At 36.7% G+C, this 19,027-nt stretch overlaps 1 protein-coding gene across 1 annotated transcript in view; it reads right to left on the bottom strand.

The window, feature by feature from the left end:
• LOC136842810 (uncharacterized) overlaps positions 1–18,003 on the bottom strand; it is a 78,358-nt gene extending 60,355 nt beyond the window's left edge. The window contains exon 1 of the mRNA XM_067110676.1: positions 17,583–18,003. The gene's annotated coding sequence lies outside the window, so the exon portion shown is untranslated. The remainder of the gene's footprint in view (positions 1–17,582) is intronic.
• Between the last annotated feature and the right edge of the window lie 1,024 nt (positions 18,004–19,027).

The following is a 19,027-nucleotide window of genomic DNA, read 5'->3' as shown; positions in this document are numbered from 1 at the left end:
ATGGACTCTCTCTTCTGTTGGCATAACTTGACGAATCGTGCCCTTCCATTTGCCATTAAATTAACTCCGAAAGAAACAAACACACAGTTATTAACTTTCATACTTTCTTTTCCAGCCAGATCAGACCGGTCCATTTCTACTGAAATGTGATGAGTTCATATTCCCCCTAAGGATATTTTTCCACCCCTTTTCACACAGACACGTGGAGACTCTCCGGGCATTAGTATGCAAGATTCTGGTGAAAACTGATGCATTTATACATGTATGTATGTATATACATATACAAATATATATGTATATATATACGTATACATGTTATTTATATGTATACATATATATGTATATATATATAAATTTATATATATATATATATATATATTTATATATATAAATATACATATATACTGTATGTATATATATATATATGTTATATAAATTTTTATATATATATATATATATATATATATATATATATATATATATATATATATATATATATATATATATATGTGTGTGTGTGTGTGTGTGTGTGTGTGTGTGTGTATGAATTTTATATATTAAACAGTTTCTACTGACAGGGGGTGGCTCCAAAGAAATAAAAACAACACCGAGACCTTCACACACCTAGGCAAAAAGGTTCATCAGCAATGTTTTCACTCTCTTATACAACCCTCGCCATTCACGATTAATTATTTTCCAATGCCCCTATCATCCCTTGTCCTCCTCCCTTCGTAACACTTTCGAATTATAGGCACTTTTGGCCATGCCTAACGTCTCCCATTCTTTCCACATGACTAAACCATCTCAAGGCTCTTTAAATGGTCCTCTTATTAGTAGTCACCTTTTTTTTTTTTCTTTACCGCGCATGCGTATCTCCACATTTCTTACCTTTCCATTTTTTTCTGATGCCGAATGCACCATGCAAAAACAGTTCCTTTTAAGTGTTTTTGCGTCCTCTCACTTGTATATTAGCAATTTAATTCCAATATGATGGCTGGCTCCGGGAGGTGTTTTGTTGTATACTGTGAAAAAGCTGATACCCCTTATCCTTTCTATAACCCGACTGTAAGCCACAGCAATCTGCTAACTACCAGGCACAGCATACACTACGAAAGTCAACAAAAGAAGCCATGGCCTTTAGCTGAGGGTCCTTGAATCACTGTCTCGCTCGGGACTCGAGCGTGGGAAAAGCAATGTCCTAATCCCATGTCCTGATCATATTCCGTTCGAGCCTGGGTTGAAGTAATTTTAACTTCGTGAAATGTTTATTTTTCTCAGTGAGTTGGGCGAGCATCTTCACCTGAACAAGACTATTCAAAGCAAAAGTTCTCTGAGAGAAATATAATTCCAGGCGTTTGCCAGATAAAAAAAAATCGTATCTTAAACGGTTTTATACTTTTATTATTTGGCGAATTCGTTGATTTTGCCGAATACAGCTTATCTTCTCAGCAATTGTGAAACAGGTTTCACCGCAGGAAAAAGTTTTATTTTGCTAATAGTAAACAGGAAAAAAAAAACACGAACGTTCATCTGGCGGAGTTTCAATAAGAAACTGCACGGCCCACAGGATTAGTTTTCTCTTCTGAAAACGCTAGACACGTAATCGCTGGTTAGCCACATAGTTGCAAGGTCTCAATAGCAAGTTGCATCATCGTACCGTGCTGCACATGCGCGACCGGTTTTTGCATTCGAGTTGCCACATTGCGTTTTTTAATTCATTGTTTTTGTAAGATGACTTGGACGTTACCTCGTGTATTAGAGGATATTATAACAATACACGCTTTTCTCTATGATTTATTGGTAAATGCAGACCAGAAACATCAATTATCCATGAGAAAATGAAGACTTCGGTGTAAGGTACTAAGGTGAGGCTGACCGCCAGGGTGAAAAAAAAACTTCTTCCCACCTGTACACTGACATAACCCAGCGCAAAAAGTGGACGCGTTTCTCTCTCTCTCTCTTCTTTCAAAGGCCCCCAGCGCTTGTTATTATGCTCTGCAGCCGAGCTTACGATCTTCTACCCCACGCCCTCGCTGGGCACTTTTTTTTTTTTTTTACCTCTAGTTTTATTTTTGTTTTTACTCTGTAGGGAAGAACATATGCACTTCCGCGTCTGGATCGAAGTTAGCAAAGGTTGTCCTGTGTTTCGACTGCTTTTTGGACTGAATGGATTAGACTGAGCCTTATCTTATTGAACTGATGGATTAGACTGAGCCTTATCTTACTGGACTGAATGGATTAGACTGAGCCTTATCTTACTGGACTGAATGGATTAGACTGAGCCTTATCTTACTGGACTGAATGGATTAGACTGAGCCCTATCTTATTGGACTGAATGGATTAGACTGAGTCTTATCTTATTGGACTGAATGGATCAGACTGAGCCTTATCTTATTGGACTGAATGGATTAGACTGAGCCTCATCTTACTGGACTGAATGGATTAGACTGAGCCTTATCTAACTGGACTGAATGGATTAGACTGAGCCTTACCTTACTGGACTGAATGGATCAGACTGAGCCCTATCTTATTGGACTGAATGGATTAGACTGAGCCTTATCTTATTGGACTGAATGGATTAGACTGAGCCTTATAAGTTCAAGTGAAGACGCAACGCTTTAGTACCCTAAAACAATTCACCATGTACTCAAATTATTTATTTATATTTCTTGGCATTTGAAAATAAGGCGCTCAGAAGAATATTAGGAATTAATTGGAGGGATAGGATATCAAATAACAGAATTAGAGAAGTAACGGGGATGCAGCCTGTCGATGAGTATGTTAGATTCTCATGCCGGAAGTGGCTAGGCCATGTGTATGCTGTAGAAGACAGGGAATAGTATGAGGTACACCAGGGTGAGTTGCTCTTGGTAGAAGAGGTAGAGGTAGGCCAAAGGAGACGTGGTTGAGGACAATGAGGTGGGAAGCAGGAGACGAGTGCTGGAGAGATCTTGAGGAGTTAGCCCAGGGCAGAATGATGTGGTGGCGTGAGTTCACCGAGGTCCTATGCATCCCCGTGGGTGCCACAGGATTGATTGGTTGATTGATATTTCTATCTATTTATTTATCAATCTTTTAATCATTTTGTGAATTGAACTAAAAGGATTAGAGCAGATTGAGCCTCAGAGTTCAAGCAAAGATGCAACGCATTGCTACCCTAAAAAAATTCACCCTGAAATTTAATGATTTATTTATATTTTTATCTATATATCTATCAAGTTATTAATTTTTTTTCCTTCTTCGGAAGTTTGAATTTCAAGTCGATGGCCCCTGTGGGCGTGTTCCATATGAATAGGGGAATAAATTCTGAATAATAATAATAATAATAATAATAATAATAATAATAATAATAATAATAATAATAATAATAATAATAATAATAAGTATAGACAATTTTAAGACATATTTTTGTTTTTTAATGGCATTTTTATCGTGGCTGACCAAAATTAGCAAAACTGAAATAAGAGAAAGCTAAAGACAAAACTTGATTAAGAGTAAAAAAGTATCAAAATGAAACCAATTTGCCTCAAACGACGCAGACCAATACAACTGAAGAGCAATTATAATACCTTGAGAAAAACTTGATTTTCATTGAGTTAGGTTTGCCCCCAATGAACCAAACAACAAATCTGAACTGTAAAGAAAATATCAGTAGGAAATGAAAGTCCTGTAAATATCCTGTTCCTTGTAACTCGGAAATAACTGCAAGTCATATGAACTCTCTCCCAGAAGCTCACCAAAGCATGTGAGATCATAGTCATGAATTCTCATTAAGAAGAGAACGTACAATTTAGGACAAAGGCCAAGCGCTGGGACCTATGAGGTCATTCCGCCCTGAAACGGAAATTGACGGTAAAAAGGTTTGAAAGGTGTAACAGGAGGAAAACCTCGCAGTTGCACTATGAATCAATCGTTAGGAGAGGGTGGAAAGTAAGATGGAAGAAAGAGAATATGAAAGGAGGTACAGCAAAAGGAATGAAAGATGTTGCAACTAGGGGGCCAAAGGGACGCTACAAAGAACCTTAAGTAATGCCTACAGTGCACCGCATGAGGTGCAATGACGGCACTACCCCCCTACGGAAGGAATTCTCATTAAGGTTTCTTGAGCTTCCGCGTTTGAGATAACGCAGACAGTGGAGGTGGGGCATTTGTAAAATTACGAAAGCCAACTCTTGCTTCCTTCAAGAGGCTGGGTAAGAGTTATGGCGACAATTAAGCGTAATTAACTCCCAACATCAAGGTAAGGGCTGACTATAAGAGCGAGAAGAAGTGATGGATTCCGCTTGGGCAAAGCTCTTCCTTGGGCGAGTCGGTAGAGTTATGGCCTTGCACTCGTTAGGCCCGAGTTCGACTCTCCGGGCGGCTAATGAAGAGTTAGAGGAATTTATTTCTGGTGACCGAAAATCATTTCTCGCTATAGTGTGGTTCGGATTCCACAATAAGCTGTAGGTCCCATTGCTAAGTAACCAATTGGTTCTTAGCCACGTTAAATAAGTCTGATCCTTCGGGCCAGCCCTAGGAGAGCTGTTGATCAGCTCAGTGGTCTGGTAAAACTAAGGTATACTTAACTTTTTCCGCTTGGGCATATATATTGGTGGGGCTTTAGAACTTTCGTTTAACAATTGTTGTCTTCAGCGTTTCTTATTTCGATCTCGGCTTTGGGTATTTCCCGAGGATCTGGTGGTCAAAGAAAGAATAATAAGAATAAGTATGCATAAGAATGACATAAACGTTCAACGTCAACCTGTTATTGATGTGGAATTATAACAGATCTCATTCAAGTGTCTACCTTCTGTACATAAAGTGGATGGCTCTAGGTGTTTGTTTCCTGAGCAAGTTTAGACCAAACCTTATATGACAGATGAAGCACGAAAACAAACAAACAAACAAACACACACCGCCCTTATGAAGCCTACGCGTAAGCACGGTGAGTATGCAGTTATTCAGATAAGTGTTATAAGTTTATTCGAAGCACTTTCAGGGAATGCAACTTATCAAAATAAACTTCCAAAATGGCCAGTCACGCAACCTGATCACCCCCATGAATTATAAGTAAGGTAATGACGGAGCAGTTTTGAGATGAAATCGTATCAACAATACCACGGTAGGTGGCCAAGCATGCTTTTGGAGGAGAGAGAGAGAGAGAGAGAATTAAATATCCTTCTTATATGTTTGAGAATTAAATATCCTTCTTATATGTTTGAGAATTAAATATCCTTCTTATATGTTTGAACAGGTCATAAATCACTTTGAAACTGGAAGGTTATCTGATACTTTCATTTTCCAAATTATTCTCTTATTTTTCATGAAGCAAAGGTAAAAACAGCGGTGTTGAAAAACAATTAATCTCGTGGACGAAGTTGTCACCTTTCTGGATGATATGTGCGCTTTTTGAGGGCGTGGATATTTAAGATAATTATATGCATGCGCGCTTGCATGTATTGTGTGTATAGGGACAAACTACTGATTTTTTTTTTTTTTGCATATTTCATACATGCTTTTGTGTAGTTTTCATTTCACACACATATGTACACACACACATATATACTGTATATATAATATATATTTATATATATACATATACACACACTCATATACAGTATATGTATATATATATATATATATATATATATATATATTATATATATATATACACACACACACACACACACATATATATATATATATATATATATATATATATATATATATATATATATATATATATATATATATATATACTCTATATGCACACGTGTGTCTGTGTGTAGAGAGAGAGAGAGAGAGAGAGAGAGAGAGAGACTTGACTGAATGGGAAACCCAATATCCGTATGCAGTCCAAGGTCGGTGGGACAAAAAACAATTTTACTGGGATAAAAAGATAGGGTCATGACCTCATAAGATTAACAGCCTATAAACGTTCAGTATTATATTCATTGTCAGCATTCTTCAGTCTTGGACGGAAATTGAAAGTCGACAGCTTATAACAATAAAAGAATTACATATCTGTTATTACTTATTTTCTATGCACTCAGACTCTCATTCAAGCGGCAACGTAAATAAGAGTTAATGGAAATAATAATAATAAAAAAAAAAATTCATCAAATATGAACATGAAAGAGACTTTACATTCCTTGGATTAAAATATAGAATTATATTGAATAGGAAGTTTCTTTTTAAATCCATTTCGAAAAGAACACTCAAACGATCGGTCATTTGCAATGGCATATCGAGTTATTGGCAGTGTATCTTAAACCCTTTCATTTGCCAAATGAAAAAAAACCCACCGGGTTTTCCAACGCTTAGATCCGGAAAGAAAAAATGAAGTTTATTTTTGACACACCATCCACTTTTATTGCATTACATATTGCTGAAGTGAAGAAGCTAAACCTGTAACAAAACAAAATATTAATAACACTGAAATAAGCTTGTCAAGATCAACCTTGCGTTTTTACCTCCTTCATTTAAATCATCATTTGTATATTCAAAATTTCCTTTTCTAAATAGACTCTCACTCTCATTGCATTGAATATTATTGAAGAATTACAGTGTAACAAAACAGAATAAGCTTTACACCATCAACCTCGCATTTTTACCTTCTTCATTTAAATCATCGTTTATATTCTTAACCTTGCCTTTTACCTCACAAAAGTTTCCGAAACATATTTACAAATTCATTTCACACCTGGGCTACCCGAATAATAATTGCCTTCCTCGTTCTTCTTTTTTTTTTTATATGTTTTTTTCAACTGACCTGACGCGTGACCGTGACGTTGATGACTGGGTGTCAGGCCGAGTGAGGTCACTTTGAAAGGTCACGCATACGATTTAGTGAAACTGCGGGTCATTTCCTGCATCTGCGTTATGACCTGTATTTTGGCATTTCAGTCGAGTGGGCTGCATTTACTGATACAGAATGCAATATGAACGCATGAATGTATACAAACTGCTTATATACATAGAGATGAATGTATACAGATTACACAATTTACAGAGATGTACAACCGATTTATTTATTTGTATAATATGCTGCATGAGAAGGGATGCACATATACATATGAATAAACGGGTACATTCGATTTGTTACTCAGCACGGAAAGACTTATACAAATATGCCTCCATACACTGAAGTTCACAAACGAATTCACTGGTACAGCATGCTGCGGAAAGTACTGAATGTTACACACATGAATACGGGTATCGAAACGTTAAAAATTACTTTTTGTGTATGTTTTACTGTACCACAGTTTGTCCACCTGGGACGCAGTTCTTCGTTGGACTAGTCGGTACCGTTCTCGGCTAGCACTCTGCAGGGCCCGCGTTCGAATCTCCGGCCGGCCAATGAAGAATTAGAGGAATTTATTTCTGGTGATAGAAATTAATTTCTCGGTTTAATGTGGTTCGGATTCCACAATAAGCTGTAGGTCCCGTTGCTAAGTAACCAATTGGTTCTTAGCCACGTAAAATAAGTCTAATCCTTCGGGCCAGCCCTAGGAGAGCTGTTAATCAGCTCAGTGGTCTGGTTAAACTAAGGTATACTTAACTTTTGTCCACCTGGGAGTTATTCTAATGCAGATATTTCATCACACTAAACACCTTTTTTTTCGACAATTTATCCTACACCCCTTTCAACACTTCGCAGGAAAGAAGGACTTAAAAATAGTCGGATAAGACTACTTTTTAAAATGCTTTATATTTCATTCATCTACTGTTTCTTGTTTGTCAAAATTACCATGAGAATCTAACTCATATTTCCTTCATCTACTGTTTCTTGTTTATCAAAATTACTTTAAGAATCTAACTTGCATCTCATCTCTCTCTCTCTCTCTCTCTCTCTCTCTCTCTCTCTCTCTCTCGACAGTTTATCAGATATGCCATCTAAGATCATAAGTATACGATAGATTTTTATTAATATCACGTTCAGATCACGAGCATAAGCACATATATACATTAGGTAACCTATAAGCGTATGCACGTAAGAGAGAGAGAGAGAGAGAGAGAGAGAGAGAGAGAGAGAGAGAGAGAGAGAGAGAGAGAGAGAGAAGCGTCTCTTACTCCAGGGCTCTCGTCAACAGGAGCGGTTTTGACTGCCTCACTGACAATTCTCAAATGACGTCACGCCGCAAGCAGGACCCTGGCGTGTTTGTGGTCATGGAAATACCGACTATCCTCTCTCCTTTATTTAATGGATTTTTTTTTTTTTTATTGCGAAAGGATCTCCTTCCATCTGCCAGTCTTGGACTCCACACTTCCTCGTCTCAGGAAAGAAAAACAACAGGGAGTTGAAAAGCTTAGTATAGTCTCGTGCAGGGTCCAAATTTAATGTGCTATGCTTCAGTTTTTTTTCTTTCATAAGTTTTCGACATTTATGACTGCTATTCACCTGAGCAAAATTCTTATAGTTTTAGTTTATTTCGGCTTTTTTGATTTTTATAGGACTAAATGCTTTACACGAATATGATCTTCATATAAAAATAGAATTATGAATTTTTTTTTAGAGCTATGTGCAGGATAGCAGTTTAAAATCTAGACGTCTGGCTGAGAATTTAAAGTGAACTGCATATAATTTTCCGGGATAGTCTTAGATAGTGACCCCCAAGGGTTTTCGGGGGTCGTTATCTAGGACTAATATTTCTTGGGGGTCATTATCTTTATACTTACAGTCTTTTGTTTATGTTTTTACGAGTCCTCAACGGGCTTGTACTAAACACGCCGCAAAGGTGGATACATACAGGGTTAAAAGCCTTGGGGTCACTGTCTAGGAAACACCCGTGTTTAGATATCAGATCAGAATTTTCAGGAACAATTATAAACTTTAATTACGAGAGAGCAAAATTTGTGAACGGGTCATTCTAGAAACGTTAAATGCAAAATATAGAACATAAAACTTTCAAAATCATTCATTTACAAAGTATCGAAGTCTCGGCTCATTCTAGTCCCAAGAAGCCTCACGGCGTCAAGTTTTCAAGACGCAAACTGTAACATTTAAATAAAAAAAAAAAAAATCAGACGTACCAAAATATTTTAGCTTTGGGGAATGGAGCCATATAAAAAACTCACCGCTCATCATTTCAGAATTAACATCAGTTACCTGGCAACACCTTTCCACCATCCTTTACCTCAAATTTGGAGGAAAACTTTTGAAACACCCTGACGTTTGCTTAACTCTACGTCGACGACACTTTCGCCTGGGAGATTAATGTTATTACCACTTCATGTACCACAAGAACTTATTTCCCTTCAGGAATATAGCGAGCGGGTTTTTTTTCTTCCGAGAATTTGCACAGAAACAGCTTCAGAGGCGAAAGCTTCCTGCTCGACAACCTGGAGCAGGAAGCTCATATCGAACCCGGTTCGTTTCGATCCCTTTAACGCAAACGCAGCTTACGATGGATTGAACTTCAGCCAGAGCACCTCTGGACTACAGACCGTTTTGATTCGTTTACTCAATAATTTACGTTTATGTGGATCACTGGTTTCAACCATCAATTGGAAAGGCGCATCAACAATATACATTGCGTTTATTACGTTTCTAGTTATCACCAGTAACAAAATGAGTCTAATGAAGCAATGAAACGAGTTTAATTGAATAGTAACATGCGTCTAAAGAAGCAGTTAAGCGAGTTTAATGAAACAGTATAATGTAGCAGTAGAACGAGTTAACGAAACATTATAATGAAGCAGTAAAACGAGTTTGTTGAAATGACGGTATAATTCTAATGAAGCAATAAAACGAGGTTAATGAAATAATAATTTGAGACTAATGAAGTACGAAAAATGACGCGTGAAACACTGGAATGATTCTAAAAGCATTACAATGAGTCTAATGATACAGGGAATACTGATGCATATCGAGGCTATATCTAAGCTACAGCGTTACGTGGAAATAGGAAGAGGTATTAAAAAAAAATAATAATCATCATAGGGTACTTGACTCGCCCTACCCATTTTTTTCCTCCATTCGTGATATGCCGATATAACAGCAATATGAGAAAAGTCGAAAAAAAAGCGGCACATGATTAAGAAGTGGAGAAATGTCAGTTGGAAGAAAATGATCATCACTGAAGGGGAAATTCGTCACACAATGTAGGCTAAGCATCACGCTGCCTCGTGCGGGCTCATCGCAGGCCCGACGCACGACTAGCATGTCGATACAACAGAACATTCGACGATCCTTCGTCTTTGCATTAATAGTTTCAGTTTTGTATTAACTTCTTTTAATGGTTGTCTACCACTAACCTGATTACTTATCGGTATCAGTTATTTTGTTTAAAAGATACTGCCTCATATGTCACGACTGAAGTTAATTGTTCTATCGTTAGCGAGGGTAAGAACTTTATATTTCTATTGTTTGAAACAGTATCTTGACGTAAACTGTAATGAAGACGACTCAGAATGCCTCAGACTTCAACAAATGAAAATAAATTTGTCTTCAAGTAACCTATGAATATTTGCAAGAGAACTAAATATTTAACTCTCCTTGGTTTACAACCTGTAAATCATGGGCCGTTGCTCACTATGCGCGGTCGACTCGGGTGCTTCATTCTTAATCACTTGTCTGGCCGACCTGCCTTGTAGTAGTGGGTCATGCCGTGGCCACGGTCATGCGCGCTGCGATTAGAAGGCGGCAAATTTGCCTCAGTAAGAGCCGGATTTAACCAGATCGTACACTTGAGAGGTTCGAGAATATAAAACTGAATTAGGTAGAATATTTAATTCTGAATTATAAAATGGCATTTTAAACAAATAGGAGTTGCAAAGAGGCCAGAGTTGCCTACCAGAATGTGAATTCTTTTCTCCCAAAGACTCGTTACAATGCTGTTAAAAGTGATGATCTTGGTCGTAGTGTTTGGAGGAAGTATACTCCAGAACCGGTTTCCAGACGGACAGCGAGAACACTCGAATTCCAAATTTGACAGCGGCTTGTTTTCCTTACCACGATAAGCAAAGAAGAAGGAGAAGATCTTTGTTGCAGATGTCACAATGAAAATAATGCATTAGAAATGGAATTATCCTCAGTGAAGGTTTAAAAGGTTTGAAAAGAGACTTTTGCAGCGTTCTATAATTAGTACGTCATGCACGGTTCGTTTGGGTCACTTCCTAGTTTTTCCTTCGATGTATCAAGAGGAGTCTCTCTCTCTCTCTCTCTCTCTCTCTCTCTCTCTCTCTCAGCCAGGATCCTGAAAATGTTTAGAATGAATCCAAACATTCTTTCCGTTAATCTTAACAAGCGTTCACTTTGCTACTGCCGGGAAATGTTTAGAATGAATCCAAACATTCTTTCCGTTAATCTTAACAAACGTTCACTTTACTACCGCCGGAAAGCCTTGCTCCTAGAAGGCTGACATGATCCCTCCCTTAAATCTTTCAGGTTTCAGAATTTCATGCACAAAAACAGCTCTCCACTTTTATAGCGCCAGCTTCACCAGCTAGTAATAATTCGTGGTTCAGGAACCTCAGACCAAGGCTTGAGGAACCTTCCAGTCACGTTCAACCACTTTGATGTACCTTAACAGCGGTGTAACAGATAAACGCTCATTTCATGTCCTCTAACGAACGTTGGTTCTAAAGAATATCTATTTTTAATTTAGTCTCTATTCAGTTTTTAAAGCGTTCCTCAAATAGGTGTTCAGAATGGTTAGGGAAGTGTCCCAGACACTGCGGGTTCCTCGTTTTTGTGGATTTAGCTGGCCTCGTGCTTTCGCAGTGGATTCGAACCCCATTAGGGAAGGAAAACCTCTTTTTCTTTCCATTTCGGATTCCGGGGCTTTCAGAGGTATATATCAATGATATTGGGTAAAAAGTTGTAGGAGATTAGATAGGCAACATTTTGAAGGAAGATCGCATTTGTACATGAATTGATCAGTCATACAGTCATACTATGCATGTAGGTGTATAAACATGCATGTACTAAATACGAAAATTTTTATACGCATATAGATATGTGTCTGTGTGTGTGTTTGTGTGTGCATATGTATAGTATGTGTATATGTATATATATATATATATATATATATATATATATATATATATATATATATATATATATATATATATGTAATGTAATATATATATATATGTGTGTGTATGCGTAAAGAGAAAGTATGGTAGTCTGAAGGAATTTAAATTTAAGTCATCACTTGATAAGTGAAATTCGACACAGATATAAAATCCAGAGGAATAAATGACCACCAAGGCTGAAGAAAGGCGCCCCCCCCCAAAAAAAAAAAAGAGAGAGAAAAAAACATCAAACGTCTCAAGTGAGACATCACACGTCCATCGACATAAACATACGATCCCTTCCCCCAGTAACGAAGCAGGGGACCGTGAAAAGAAATAGAGAGAGAGAGAGAGAGAGAGAGAGAGAGAGAGAGAGAGAGAGAGAGAGAGAGAGAGAGATTCGTCTGACCTTTGGAGACCTTTACGCAGTAGCAAGATTCAATTTGAGAACTGGTGAGACCAGTACTGAGTAAGCACTGACCTTTCGGTAGTTTTGCGGGTTTGCAAATCAGGATTCTGTCGGCAAAATTGAAGTCAATCGATGTGGAAACTAATTTGGGCGAAAAGTGAAAACCTTTTGGAAAACAGTGATTGATCGTGCGTCTGGCAAGGCACTGAAAATAGCTTCAGTGAACTGAATGTTTTTCAATGCTGTTTTTTTCTTTTTTACTTGTTTATTCATTTATTTTTTATTTATTCATCTATATTCATTTATTTATTTATTCACGCAGTAAAAGTTTTCTTTTTGGCGAGAAAAAATGATCATATCTCAGTCGTTTAATTTTTGAGCTTCGCATCGCTGTATCTACTGTTTTTTTTTTTTTTTTTATTCCTTTATTTATTTTATTTATTACGCTATTGACGCATTAAAAGATTTCCATGTTTGAGAGTAAAGTAAGAAAAAAAAAAAAAACAGATGGTATCTCAATTGCTCGACTGCTGAGTATTGCAAAAATCCTTGTTGAAAGTGCACTGCGAATTATGTATGATCTGTTTAAAGCTTTGACTGTTCACTCATTATTCTGTCAAATTTTTTTTCTCCCAATTCAAACCTTTTCACTTTGCAAAAAAAAAAAAAAAAAAAAATCAGCCAAAAATATATCAAGTCTCAGTTACTACTGACCTTTGAAAATTATTTATTATTATTATTATTATTATTATTATTATTATTATTATTATTATTATTATTATTATTATTATTATTGTTGTTGTTGTTGTTTTTGTTGTTATTTTTATTTTGGATAATATTTAGGCAATGAGCATTATCAGGATTTTGTTCATTAGGTGGAAATCTTTTAAAAATGAAATTTTGAACCTACCGACTCTCTCTTATATTACCGTCATTATTTGCTGGTATCAGCACACAAGTAATAATAATAATAATAATAATAATAATAATAATAATAATAATAATAATAATAATAATAATAACAATAATCTGCATCTCACACTGCAGGTGTCTTACATTAATAATAATAAAAATAAAAATAAAATAAAATAATAATAATAATAATAATAATAATAATAATAATAATAATAATAATAATAAGAAGAAGAAGAAGAAGAAGAAGAAGAAGAAGAAGAAGAAGCTCCTGTTACAACTTACGATAATGTGCTACATACTGCAGGTATCTCAAAGTTCTTGTAACATATAATAATTATAATAATTGCAGCGATAGACAAGGGGTCATAATTTCACAGGCCGAGAACCGGAATCATTATTCAAATCTCCAACATCTTTCCGCTGAAACTGTAACCTCAAGTTACGCGGCAAATCTGTGTCTTTCTTTGTACCCGTAATTTCAAAAATGCGTTATCACGATACATATATTGATTTCCTTTTCCTTGTGTGTGTGTGTGTGCGTGTGCGTGTGTGTGCGTGTGTGTGTGAGAGATTCGTCGATCTCTATCTTCCTCACGACATAGATCATCGTGAGACTGGAGAATAAAAAAAGTTTTTTTTGACGCATTCGTTGAGGTGAATGGGATAGAAAATTTAGGCCAATGCCAAGCGCTGGAACCTATGGGGTCATTCAGCGCTGAAAGGGAAACTGGGAGTAAAGAAGGTTTGAAAGGTGTAACAGGAGGAAAACCTCGCAGTCGCACTATGAAGCAATTGTCAGGAGAGGGTGCAAAGTAAGACGGAATAGAGAATATGGACGGAAGTACAGTAAAGGGAAACTGGCAGTTAGAAGGTTTGAAAGGTGTAACAGGAGGAAAACCTCACAGTTGCACTATGAAACAATTGATAGGAGAGGGTGGAAAGTAAGACGGAAGAAAGAGAATATGAACGGAGAGACAGTCAAAGGAATGAAAGGGGCCGCAGCTAGGGGCCTAAGGGACGCTGGAAAGAACCTTGAGTACTGCCTGCAGTGCAACCGATGAGGCTCACTGACGGCACTACCCCCTTACTGGGACGCATGCGTTATATCACAGGAGTCAAGACTTATGAAAGGTTTGACGTACAACACTCCTCACTAAATTTGTGGCAAACTGTCCTCAGTCGACTTCTCACATAAAAAAAAAAAGAAAAACCTGAGTTTGCGCGAAGATAAATTTGAATTTCACGTGATAATGCCTACCTTAGAAAACGGATATTAATGCTTAGTGACTCAGATTATGAAGATTGCAGTTAATTACAGGTATGAGGTTAAAGATCCGACTGCCGATACGAGAAGCAGATTTAAGCGTCCAGTTTTCTGCCCGTTACCCTTATTTATTTATTTATCGCTTTATCTGGCTTCGGAGTAATCTAGTGCCCTGTCATGAAAGGACGCTGACAGATAGTGCGAAGGAGTTCCCAGCTCATCTTGACATTGCAAAGACGCATTGCAAGGGCAAAAGGACAATTTTTTTTTTCAATGACTGTCAGTGACATGTTAAGAACGCATGTTCCCGATACCTGCTTGCCAAAGTGATGGCAGGAAATACGTTATCTTCTAAAATAAGTAACCAGGAAAGGTGTGGTCACGTTTCATAGACTAATATACATTCATACATGCACACACACAAACACACATACACATATATGTGTATATATAAATTATATATATGTTTGTCTACTGTATGTACGTGTATATATACACATATATACTGTATATATATATATATATATATATATATATATATATATATATATATATATATATATATATATATATATTTATATATATGTGTTTATATGTGGGTGTGTGTATGTGTGTGTGTGCGTGCGCGCGTGCGTGTGTGTGCACGTAACTACTGTATATAAGTATACTAGTCTACGAATTGAGATCATAATGTGTATGTATATACACAGTTTGTGCGTGTACTTATCTACATGAATATACACAAATATATTTTCCACAACACAAGTATAACACCATTTTCCTTAACCGCCACAAATATATATCATAAATAAACTGCAGACGTTAGAAGAGATTCGTCAGAAGTATTGTATTTTGTCCCAGCGACCTGTATATAGCACCATATGGGCTAAGCGACACTATACCAGATATAGGCGGTGCGACGTGCGCGCGCGCTATCGGGCGGAAAGGTCGCAAGCGGCGAGAGAGCGAGAGCCGGATTTGCATAGCAAAAATAGGAAGAGAGAGAGAGAGAGAGAGAGAGAGAGAGAGAGAGAGAGAGAGAGAAAAGGAAAAGTTTCACTACGTAGCACAAGACCGGTTCATTCATTTAAGTCAGTCCAAGTGTGGTTTTGGAGGTATTAGTGTACATGTATGTATGTATGTGTGTCAGTATATATGTGTGTATATATATCTAACTATATGTACAGAAATATATATATATATATATATATATATATATATATATATATATATATATATATATATATATATATATATATATATATAAATATGTCACAGATATAAGCCACTAATGTCGTTTAATATCGAATTCACTAAGCAATTAACTTACACCCAAGGTGAATTATAACTGATAAAGGCACTTGCCCTGACAGGGATTCGAGCCTGGTCCTTTGGCCTACGTACAATGATAACCAGTCGGTAGTATTCGATAAATAAAACAATAAATAAATAAAAAATAAATAAATGTACATACGAGAGAGAGAGCAAGTCTCCACGAGAAAGGGGGCGCTTTTTATTCCTTCATGTTGCTCTCGGTAAATAAACAACCTCAATAATGCCAACAGTGATGAAGGTTTAACGGTTTCGACAAAAACCTCACCGCAGTTCGTGGAGGAACCGGTAATTTTTTCTTCTTCTTTACCGCCCTTAGGAAGAGACTTCGATACTTTCCACCACTGCACGCTGATGTATCGGCGTTTAAATGATAAGTATTTGTGCGGTAGCGCTGATACGCAACTAGTACTATTTTTTCTCTGCGACAGTAGAACACGCTCACAAACAAGTATAAAATGCGCCGTTGCTTCTTCGGCGCAATCGAGTTTTCTGTATAGGCTCTACAGCGTATAATCTAGGACACCAAAAATAGATCTATTTTTCGGTGGTCCCGGCATGCTGTGTGACACGCGGCCCATAAAACTTTAACCACGGCCCGGTGGTCCTATCCTATATCATTGCCAGAAGCACTATTATGGCTAACTTTAACCTTAAATAAGATAAAAACTACCGAGACTAGAGGGCTGCAATTTGGTATGTTTGATGATTAGAGGGAGAATGATAAACTTACCAATTAGCAGCCCCCTAGCCTCAGTAGTTTTTAAGATCTGAGGGCGGACATAAAAAGTGCGGTCGGAAAAAAAGCCTGCACAACAGTTTTCTTTTCAGGAAACTAAAAACGGTTTACAGTCTACGAAACAAGTTATGAAACTTTATTACGCCCTGCTAACGCATGGTTTGAGAAACAAACTGCTCGTTTTATTTTACATATTCGTCAACGAGATTCTTAATATCCATTACATATATTAATAGTACGTAGTTAACTTACGAGCTAAATCGGAATCGCTCACTGGGTCACGTGACCCGTTAAACCCGTTGCAAGTGGAGGTGTTGTTTATTGTGCGTACAGCTTTGTATATTACTTTCTGGTGCAACGAGATAAAAGGTTACATATTTTTCGTCTGTTGTAGTTAATTGTCATTTGTTGGACCAGAAAACAGCACAGTCATTTAAATTTAAGAACTGCAATATCATTGTTTGCATCACATATTCTTCTTGATGTCGATGTAGAAGTTAAGTCGAAATGAGAAAATATTACTTTAGATATATATATATATATATATATATATATATATATATATATATATATATATATATATATATATATATATATATATATATATATATATATATATATATATATATATATATATATATATATATATATATATATACACTAAATAGTTTTCAGTAAATACAAAAACTACAGCGAAATACATTGAAATATCCTAACCTAACATCCCTAGGCCTACCCAAAGGAACCAGGTCCATCCTGACCGAAGCTTCGCCAGCTAAACTGACCTAGGCCGATGTAAATCATATACTGAAATACAGGAATATACTCTGCATTAACCTATCTCACTCCAACACGTCACTTTGAAAATATTAACTAAACCAACCGTTATGTAAGCCTACTAGGCCTAGGCCTATTAGCCTTACCTGAATCAGGAGCCGAATTGCCAGTTGTAGTTTCATTCACTTTACACTGTCGTCCACCATTATTCTTAGACTTGATAGATGAGCCTTCCATTTAAAATTGCTGATTTCCTGTAGAAATTTAGGTCAAAATGGTTCGAGACTCGCTAAAAACAAAGGATAAACACTCTTTGGTTCTGGAAGAACAGTCCTCACCGGTACTAAAAATGTACACCTTTATAACCGTCGATACCGTTATTACACCGATGTCAGACTTGGTTTTCGGGAGCGTCGCCGATTGGTTACACCTCTCACGTTCATTTTTGAACTGCAGTAACCATTAACAATGCGTAATTTAAAAAAAAAGATCAGCTTTTCTAAATGCAGGGGGAGCGTAACTGGTTAACCATTAAGCAATAGCAGAGTGTACGGCTCGTATTACCCATAATTCCTTGTTGCCCATAATGCAACACTATAGTAAGCGACGTACACTGCTTGTTGCTAGAATATAATTAATAGCATTTTTTTTAATATTTCAATTACATTTTCTCTGTTATAAATGTATTATTATGTTTTACTATGTAGATATTTTTTGAAAATTTACTGCTTCTTGTTCATGTTGTCAGATTCACCTCCGAGGTGCTAGCACTGAACATAGCGGAAGCTCCTTGGGACGCCTTGTTTAGTACTAGCACCTTGGGGATCAAAGTATTACCCATTTCTACACTGTGTGGTCGACAAATTTTGTTAATAAACGATATCTTCGTGCGGCCGTCTACTTTATATTTACCATACGGGGGTTAAAAATGAGTACGGTGTAGATGTTTTTTCCTCGTAGATAACAAGCCAAAGTAGCACCGTTTTGTTTCCGACATGTTTGAATGTGGATATGTTGTTGCGCATCTTAATAACTGTTGTTGATATATATATATATATATATATATATATATATATATATATATATATATATATATATATATATAGGGTCTTTCTTTAGAGAGAAACTAAATTTCAAGACTACAGACATTGACATGACCACATAAACATCCAGTTAGACATCAAGTATAGTCAAATTTAAAATGAATAAGTCCCTCCATTTTTAAAGGTGGATTCTAAAATCGTGTCACAAAACCCACAAATTAATTTCAGTCACTTAACTGCAAAAGTAACTTGATAGAACCTTGGCCTATGAGGGCCGCAAGTTTTTCTAAGTTCGTCATACCTGGACTTTAGTCATGGGTGACATAGATGAGGAAAAATACGGAAAAGGTAATTGGAGAAGAAAGGAAAAAGTCTAAGGAACAGATGACCAGAAATCCTTGGTAAGTGGAATTAGGTGAAGCAGGAGGAAATTGAATAACTAGCGAAACGTGAAAGGTGAAGAGATGATGAATGGGATATATTTTGGTGAAAGTTCTTTGATGGTTGAATAAAAAATTTAACAGAGAGAGATTCTCTAAATATTTAAT

The sequence above is a fragment of the Macrobrachium rosenbergii genome, chromosome 10 (genome assembly GCF_040412425.1).
Source record: "Macrobrachium rosenbergii isolate ZJJX-2024 chromosome 10, ASM4041242v1, whole genome shotgun sequence".
In the NCBI taxonomy this organism is placed as follows: domain Eukaryota; kingdom Metazoa; phylum Arthropoda; class Malacostraca; order Decapoda; family Palaemonidae; genus Macrobrachium; species Macrobrachium rosenbergii.
The sequence above is the reverse complement of the archived record's forward strand: the minus strand, read 5'-3'. Positions and strand labels throughout refer to the sequence as shown.